The sequence below is a fragment of the Penaeus monodon genome, chromosome 13, assembly GCF_015228065.2.
Source record: "Penaeus monodon isolate SGIC_2016 chromosome 13, NSTDA_Pmon_1, whole genome shotgun sequence".
Taxonomy (NCBI): domain Eukaryota; kingdom Metazoa; phylum Arthropoda; class Malacostraca; order Decapoda; family Penaeidae; genus Penaeus; species Penaeus monodon.
The window spans coordinates 23,277,907-23,287,971 of NC_051398.1; positions in this window are offsets into that span (position 1 = coordinate 23,277,907).

The window sequence follows — 10,065 nt, forward strand, 5'->3', positions numbered from 1 at the left end:
TTAAAATTTGATTAAAATTATATCAATGAATCAAACTACATCCTTTTCTTTAATATTTTTGAGCCTGTTAGATTTCACTTCTGAGGTACAGAATATTTTTGAAGACATTCATCCTACGGAAATCAATTCCATCTGAATTCTTAGCACTGTCGTTCCAGCAACCATCACAATTGACTTGAAATTCTATTCATATAGAGTGAACATGTATTTGATGTAGCCTAGTGCTAAAAAGACAAAGAAATATATATTTTTTTACCTTTACAATTCTTTTTTTTTTTTATTAAGAAATTGATGATATGATTCATTATTAATGAAAATATAAATTCCTATCTAAGATTACATGAAATATATTTGAAAAAATATCACCTTTGATTGGCTGGCTAGAGTGTATCACACTGTATCAAAGTAGAAGCATATAAACTAATGCAAACTGAAAATATATTTCAACAGGTTCCAATAATGTGCGTGTATAGGGCAAACATATGTTAAAGTGTTAGGGATTTTTGGAAACACCAAAAAAGATCTTTAGCCACAAATTAGATAATCTAAGATAAATCTAATGCAGGCTACTTCCTGAATGTATTAAGCGGCATTATAAAAGGGACCCTTATTAAGGAAAGAATCTGTAATACTTTATTTTCGTGAGACAAAAGGTTCAGAAAACCAATAAATGCATTAAAAAGTAAACCTTTTTAGAAACACTAAAATAGCTGAATCAGCCAAAAATTCTTTCAGATATCAACAACAAATAATCTTCCAGTATTTCAAAGTCCCAGTAATTCTAAACTCAACTTTGGAACGCTTCAGATAGTACAGTACACACTGTGACCTCATACAGAGAGGTCGTGTGGTGCCCGTGCTCTGGTGCCCTCGTCCCTTACACATGAACCTCTTGTGTCATACCCCCTAACGGAAGCCGCCTTGCTGGACCAGGGAGAACTCTCCCATGTATGTTTGGCATCCCTTATTACCAGGAGACAGGAGTCCTGGAGGTTGAGCGATGCTGCACGCCTCGCCCTGCAGCTAGCGACACACCTCTTTGGTTCTTTATTCTGGTTAGACGGGTGGCTTGATCAAGGCCCGGTCAAGTCAATCGGCTGGTCAAATATGGCTAGGGTCAAGCAGGCACTGTTCAGTCGGTAACGCATAGGTCCCACGACTGCCATCAGTACTGTAATAGTGGCTGCGTATATTTCCTCATTACCCTTGTGGCTGTTGGGAGATTTTGAGCCCCAACTATAGCTTCCCCTCACCCCCCACCCATGGTGGGTGGGGGGATAAGGAAATGAACAATTCCAATTTGTATGAGTACTACAAATTTACAAAGATCTAGCTCTCTCCCTGAGGACCTATGCAATCCCCCTACCATTCCCTCTGAAACATCACATGATGTCACTTTGGAACCTTTCCAGCTCCAAAGGGCAAGAATGGGAATCGTAATGGTTCCCGGGCTCCCAAACCAGGTAAGAAGGGGATAAGTCCTCCTCAATCCACTAAGGAAATCTTACCAGGTAAATATGAAAGCATTTCATATAGTAAGTACCTAGTAGTGAAGACCATTGATGGTGTATCAGTCATGGATCTTGATATTTTTGAAGTACACTGAAAAATAGTTGAAGTATGTCAACGTGATCCTCGCATCACCCCACAGCAAGATGGTAGCCTGATAGTTGAGTGACGAGTGACGAGAGTGACCGTCTGCGTGCGATATGCGACATTCCTTGGGCTCAAGTTTCATGTTCTCCTCACAAAACCCTCAATCAGTGTAAGGGAATTGTTTTTTCCCGAAACCTGATGAGGTATTCTGAGGAGAAACTGTTAGAGGAACTAGAGAATTCTAATGTAGTGGCAGTGAAACATTTTAAGAAGAAAGTTGATGGTTTGGAAAAGTTGACACCAGCTCTTCTTCTAACTTTTAACATGTTAGTCCTTCCAGAATCGGTTAAGTTAGCATAGTACCAACTCAAGGTAAAGCCATATGTGCCCAACCCTATGTGGTGTTTCCACTGCCAGGGTTATGGACATGGAGCCAACTCTTGCCGTTTTAAAGAAAATGGGCAACCAAGATTATGTGTAAAGTGTGGTACAACAGGTCATCTAGGAGATGACAACTGTCCAGGTCCAATATGCTGTTACCACTGCAAAGGAGCTCATGAAGCTTCTTCAAAGCAATGTAAAAAGTACAAATTTGAAAAGGAAGTATTGGTAATAAGGAGCAAGGAGAGTTAGCTTTTCAGAGGCAAAGCGACGTGCCTGTGTGCTGTTTGCACAGCCAGGTAGGTCCTTTGCTTCGGTCTGTCTGTTCTTTGCCCAGGCAAAGAAATCCTGAACCTGTCCAAGGGAAACCTGTGGAAACTAATTCCACAGATAAACAACCATTAAAAAGGTACTCCCAGGATCATGGAAAGGGACAGCCTAAAGGAGTGGGGCAAAACCTTGACCACAGGTGCTGCCAAACACCTTTGAAGAAATAATATAAAAAAACTGGATACCCTAATAAATGGAAACTGTCAGGGAATTCATGCAAAATGGGAAGAAACTGCAAAAATCTGATAGCTTATAAATCCAGTTTGTATATGTCTACAAGAGATTATGACCGGGGAAAATTGTACCTTTTCCCTGAGAGGATTCCAAGTTCAAGCCCATTATGGACCTTTGACAATGGACCTCATGGAGAGTAGCAGTAATGGTACTTTCAAGATTTTCCCCTTTCCCGGGCCATCCACCTGCAGACAACACTGCAGGTGAAGGCTGTGAGAATAGGCTTGACACGACCTTACACTGTTGCATCCATCTACCTTCCTCCACATAATCTGAACATTAATGATATGGAAAATCTGCTTGAGCAGTCGCCACATCCATTGGGGGATTTCAATGGTCGGCATCACCTCTGGGGAGACACTTTGTGCAACTCCCGAGGAAGGGCCTTGGAGTCCTTCTTCTTAAGAGTAGATGCAATTTTACTGAACAATGACACTCCCCACACTTTTCCAAAATTCAAAGTGGGACATTCTCCAATATAGACCTATCAATAGGCTCACCTGATTCACAGTTGAACTTCATTTGGCAGGTCATGGAAGACTTACATGGAAGCGAACACTTTCCAATAATTTTGGAGGAGGTGAATGGTATTCCAGTCAATGGAGTGCAGAGATGGCGACTTAAACATGCGGATTGGAATCTTTTTAGATCAACTGCGGTATTGCAAGGATCTGTGAATGATTTCCAGTGTGTTCAAGATGCTGTTAATCACTTCACATCACGAATTCACCTTGCAGCAGAAGCATCCATTCCCAAAAGTAGCGGGCATTACCATCGACCTCCAGTACCATGGTGGTCTGATGAAAGCTGTTAGAGCAAGAAAAGCTGCATTTAAGGCAGTTGAAACGAACGCCCCAGCATAGTAACCTTGATCAATTACAAAAAGACCCAAGCCAAGGCCAGGCGTGTGCTAAAGGAGGCTAGACGGACGTCTTGGAGACAGTATGTCTCCTTGCTTAACTCTGGGACCCCCTTAGCATGGGTATGGGGCAAGGTGCGTAATATCACTGGAAAGAGCACATCCATGTCACAACCTGCTCTGAAGATAGATGGCATAACCATCACAGACAAAAAAGATGTTGCAAATGAGTTAGCTAAATCCATGGCAGAGATCTCCTCTGGATCATCTTACACTGATTGATTCTCCACTCTTTGGGCTGAACAGGAACAACACCCAGTGTCGTTCTTCAGTAGGATTGCAGCAGAACTTCCATATAACTTGCCATTTTTGCGCAAGGAGATGGACTCTGCTTTGCAGCTCTGCCGTAAGACTGCCCCGGGAAAAGTGACGATATTCCATACCAAATGATATCTCACTTACCAGAGAGCCCCAGAAGTTTTTGTTAGACCTATTCAATAAGATCTATAGGGAGGCCACAGTGCCATCCACATGGAGAGAAGCTATAATCAATCCTGCTCCTAAACCTGGCAAAGATGCTTCCACACCAGGAAATTACAGACCAATTTCCCTCACCAGCTGCATCTGCAAGCTGATGGAGAAAATGGTAAACTTCAGGTTGACATGGCTGCTAGAAAAAGAAAACGGGTTGACCCAATCAATATGGGTTTTAGAAAATTGAGATCAAACACAGATGCATTTGTGAGGATGGAAAAACTGCTATACAGAATTCCTTCCCCACAGCGACATCACATGATAGCATCTTCTTTGACCCTGAAAGGCTTATGATACTACTTGGAAGCATGGCATACTCATGAAGCTATATGACATTGGTTTAAGAGGAGCATTACCTACCTTCATACAAAGCTTCCTTGCTGACAGCAAGTTTAGAGTTCGGGTAGGAAACAGTTTCTCTAACCTGGAAGATCAGCTGGAAGGGGTCCAACAAGGGGAGTGTCTTAAGTGTGACCCTGTTTGCCATTGCTATAAAAATGACATCGTAAAGGTTGTTCCAAATGCTGTCTCATGTAATCTGTATGTGGATGACTTTACACTGTACTGCTCAGGAGGAAGCTTACAGAATGTGCAGGACACATGCAGACTGCAATAAATCAGGTTGTACATTGGGTTCAAATTTTCTCCAAGCAAGACCATGGCTATACATTTCCACAAACGAGGAAAGTTCAATCCTTCCCTCTATTTAGGCACAAACACACTGCAATTTTTGTCCAAGAGGTGAAGTACTTGGGTCTAATTTATGACTCAAGGCTTACATGGGTCCCCTCACATCAGACAGTTAAAAGTGAAAGCTACAAAAGCGCTTAGTATTTTGCAGGTTCTTTCATATTTATCTTGGGGTGCAGACCGCACAACGCTGCTACAGCTTTACCGAGCACTTATTCCTAGTAAGCTTGATTATGGATGTGAAGCTTATTCATCTGCAACTCCCATTGTTCTCTAGATGTTGGACTCGTTTCATAATGAAGCTCTCAGAATTTGTACTGGGGCTTTCAGGTCTTCACCTGTGGAGTCCCTGTATGTTGAGAGTGGAAAACCACCTCTTTCATTACACCGGGACTCCCATGAACCTGATTTACTACACGAGACTACAAAGGATTCCAGGATCTCCTACATCCAGTTTTGGTTTTCAACCCCTTGAGGTAGCCGATCCTATGGTAGTAGAATGAGGAATCTTGTGGAAGAGCTTAATGTAAGTCTCACTAAGGTTCTGGCTGTTGGAATTCGCCATTTCCCCCCTTGGACTAATCAAGTCGAGCTGGATTTGGTCGAAATTGGGAAAGGGGAGAGTTCTGAAGCAGAAGACCGAGAGAGATTACTTCGGCACATTTCTAAGTACCAAGGATCAGATATCTAAAAATCTAAAAATGGTGAGGGCTTTGCAGCAGTGAGCAGAAGGAAGACTGCATCTGGCAGTCTTTCTCTAGAAGCCTCGATCTTCACTGCAGAGTTATATGCTATCCTTGCAGCAGTTAAGATGACTAGAGATCTTACGAACCATTCTGTTGTAATATATTGTGACTCGTAGTGCCTTGCAAGCAATCAAGAGTTTAAACTCATCACATCCAGTAGTGAGGAAGGTTCAAGATTGGCTTGCATTGATGTCAACACTTAAAAAGAACTCTGTGTTGGGTGCCAGCACATGTTGGTATCAGGGAATGACCCAAGCTGATCAGAAGGCCAAGGGGCAGCTGCCACTCACCCTTTTGTGATGCTCTTTTTCCTCTCCCACACACCGACCTGAAACCCAGCATAAGGAGTTGTCTTCGTGATAGATGGAGGGAACAATGGAGGCATACCTCTAGAAAGAAATAAACTGCAAGAGATTAGAGATGATCTTGGCAGTTGGGTGACCAGCATCCATCCCAACCAAAAAGTTGAAATTGTATTAACAAGACTAAGAAACGGGCACACGAGACTGACTCATGGACCAATGATGGCTAAAAGTCAAGCACTTTGTGAGGGATGCCAAGAGCCATTGACGGTCGCACATGTAGTGGAAAGATGTGCAACATTCTCAGCCCAAAGACGTATGTACTTGTCTCCCCCATATACACTGAAAAATGTATTGGGGGAGGATTGTGACATAGAAGGGTCTTATTAGTTCCTTGGGGAGGCTAATATTTTCAATAAAATTTAATTATGTATAATATTTATGCCATAACTTTATATACTTAGAGCATAATATTTATGCTTTGATTTCTAATATATTTATTGATATTTGTAAGATATTTATTGATATATCTTTAAAGGGTATGGGGTATAGAAGATGAATGGTTGTGCATCTACTATCTATCTGGTGTCTTATCTCTTTGGGGAGTGTTTGTTGTGGGTATGAGTGCCCACAGGTATGGCTGGGTGCTGATGATGAAGTCGGAGATCAACGGGGGAGCCGGCAGACAGGCAGTTCTTGTGTTGCTGCTGCTGTTGTCATGTTCTGCTGGAGGATCGGGGAATGCTGATCTCGGTTCGGGTACTGCAGCTTAAGTACACGAGCGCTCTGTCAGCACGCAAGGAACAAGGGGAGCCCGATGTCCAATGAGCACGTACATGGCTGTGGACCTGATGTGACCCAACCTGGGAAACTATGCTGATCTTCAGGTTGCAGGGTTGTGCTGCTATAGGTACTCCCTCTCCAGAGAGTGAGCAAAACGAGCAAGCGAAATACCACAATGTTTCATTCCAAGGGTCACCAGTATAGTAGATGATTGATTGATTGATTATTTAAAATTATCTGCCGCGTCAACAGCTAAGGTCATTAGCGGCGAATACCTTCTTAACTAGAAATATTAAAATGTTTAAAACTTAAAAAATCTATCAATTTATATCTTACAAATAACAATAGATTAAAAATCAAAGCATAAATATTATGCTCTACATGCATAAAATTATTGCATAAACATTATGCATAATTAAATTTTATTGAAAATATTAGTCTCCCTAAGGAAATTAATAAGACCCTCTATGTCACAATCTTCCCCCTATAACATTTTTCAGTGTATATGGGGGAGACAAGTACATACGTCTTTGGTCTTAGAATGTTGCACATCTTTCCACTACATGTGCGATCGTTAATGGCTCTTGGCATCCTCACAAAGTGCTTTATTTTTAGCCATTTATTGGCCCATGAGTCAGTCTTGTGTGCCCAATTCTTTGTCTTGTTAATACAACTTTCCACTTTTTGGTTGGGATGGATGCTAGTCGCCCAACTGCCAAGGTCATCTCTAATGTCTCGCAGTTTGTTTCTGGAGGTATGCCTCCATTGTTCCCTCCATTTATCACGAAGACAACTTCTGATGCTGGGTTTCAGGTCGGTGTGTGGGAGAGGATAACGAGCATCACAAGGCTGAGCGGCAGCTGCCTTGGCCTTTTTATCAGCTCGCTCATTCCCACTGATACCAACATGCGCTGGCACCCAACATAGAGTTATCTTTTTACGTGTTGACATCAGTGCAAGCCAATCTTGAAACCTCCCTCACTGCTGGATGTGATGAGTTTAAGCTCTTGATTGCTTGCAAGGCACTACGAGAGTCACAATATATCACAATCGAATGGTTCGTAAAATCTCTAGTCATCTTAAACTGCTGTGAGGATGGCATGTAACTCTGCAGTGAAGATCGAGGCTGCTAGAGAAAGACTGCCAGATGCAGTCTTCCTTTGCTCACTGCGCAAAACCCACGCCTTTCCAGATTTCGATCCATCGTATAAATTGGGATCTGATCCCTGGTCTTTTGAAATGTGCTGAAGAATTTTCTCTCGGACTTCTGCTTCGGATCTCTCCCCTTTCCCAATTCCGACTACATCCAGCTCGACTTGATTAGTCCAAGGGGGGGAATTGGGGAATTCCAACAGCCAGAACCTTAGAGAGATTTAAATTAAGATCTTCCCCCAAGATTCCCCCATTTACTAACCCTAGATTGGCTATCCTCAAGGGGGTTGAAAACCAATTGGATGTAGGAGATCCTGGAATCCTTTGTAGTCTCGTGTAGTAAATCAGGTTCATGTATTCTCGGTGTAATGAAAGAGGGGTTCTCCACTCTCAGCATACAGGACTCCACAGTGAAGACCTGGAAAACCCCAGTACAGATTCTGAGAGCTTCATATGAACCGAGTCTAACATCCGTAGAACAGTGGGAGTTGCAGATGAATAAGCTTCACATCCATAATCAAGCTTACTACGAATAAGCGGTCGGTAAAGCCGCAGAAGCGATGTGCGGTCTGCACCCCAAGATAGATGTGAAAGAACCGCAAAATACTAAGTGCTTTTGTAGCCTTTACTTTCAACTGTTTGATGTGAGGCACCCATGTAAGCCTGAGTCAAAAAATTAGACCCAAGTACTTCACCTTTTTGGACAAATTGCAGTGGGTTTGCTCTTAAAAGAGGGAAGGATGGAATTTTCCTCTTTTGTGGAAATGCATAGCCATGGTCTTGCTTGGGGAAAATTTTAACCCATGATATGTTGTCCCCTGTACAACCTGATTTATTGCAGCCTGCATGTGTCCTTGCACATCCGTAAGCTTCCTCCTGAGCAGTACAGTGTAAAGTCATCCACATACAGATTACATGAGACAGAATTGGAACAACCTTTACGATGTCATTTATAGCATGGCAAACAGGGTCACAAATTAAGACACTCCCCCGTGGGACCCCTTCCAGCTGATCTTCCAGGTTAGAGAAACTGTTTCCCACCCGAACTCTAAATTCCGTTAGCAAGGAAGTTTGTCATGAAGGGAGGTAAAGCTCCTCTTAAAACCAATGTCATACAACTTCTTGAGTATGCCCTGCTTCCAAGTAGTATCATAAGCCTTTTCAAAGGTCAAAGAAGACTGCTAACATGTGCGTTGCTGTGCGAAGGAATTCCGTATAGCAGTTTCCATCCCTTTCAAGTGCATCTGTGGTCGATCTAAATCTTCTAAACCCATATTGATATGGAGTCAGCACCTTTTCTAGCAGCCATGTCAACCTGAAGTTTACCATTTTCTCCATCAACTTGCAGATGCAGCTCGTGAGGGAAATTGGTCTGTAATTTCCTGGTGTGGAGGGCGTCCTTGCTAGGGGTTTAAGGAGAGGAATAATTATAGACTCTTTTCCCTGTGGATGGCACTGTACCCTCCCTTTTATATCCTATTGAATAGGTTCAACAAGAACTTCTGGGAGCTCTCTGGTAAGTGAGATATCATTTGGGTATGGAATATCGTCACTTCCTGGGGGAGTCTTACGGCAGAGCTGCAAAGCAGAGTCCATTCCCTTTCGCAAAAAAAGGCAAATTGTATGGAAGTTCTGCTGCAGTCCTACTGAAGAAAGACACTGGGTGTCGTTCCTGTTCAGCCCGAAGAGTGGAGAATCGGGCAGTGTAAGATGCTCCAGAGGAGATCTCTGCCTGGATTTAGCTAGTTCATTAGCAACATTTTTTTTATCTGTGATGATTATGCCATCAATCTTCAAAGCAGGTGGTGACAGTGATGTGCTCTTTCCAGCGATCTTACGCACCTTGTCCCATACAAGGGGGTCCCAGAGTTAATCAAGGAGACATACTGTCTTCCAATGATGTCCGTCTGGCATCCTTTAGCAATCGCCTGGCCTTGGCTCAGTTGTTTTTGTAATGGATTCACTGGGGTGTCGTTTCAACTGCCTTAATGCATCTTTTCTTGCTCTGACAGCTTGTTGGCATTCTTCAGACCACCATGGTACTGGAGGGCGACAGTAATGCACTCTACTTTTGGGAATGGATGCTTCTGCTGCAAGGTGAATTCGTGATGTGAAGTGATTAACAGCATCTTGAACACTCTGGAAATCATTCACAGATCCATGCAATACTGCAGTTGATCTAAAAGGATTCCAGTCTGCATGTTCAAGTCGCCATCTCTGCACTCCATTTGGGTGGAATACCATTCACCTCCTCCAAAAGTATTGGAAAATGGTCGCTTCCATGTAAATCTTCCATAACCTGCCAAATGAAATTCATATGTGAATCAGGTGAGACAAAATTTACAGGTCTATATTGGAGAATGTCCCAGTTTTTTAAATTTTGGGAAATGTGTGGGGGTGTCACTGGGTTTAAAAAAAACTGCATCTACTCTTAGGAAACAAGGACTCCAAGGCCCTT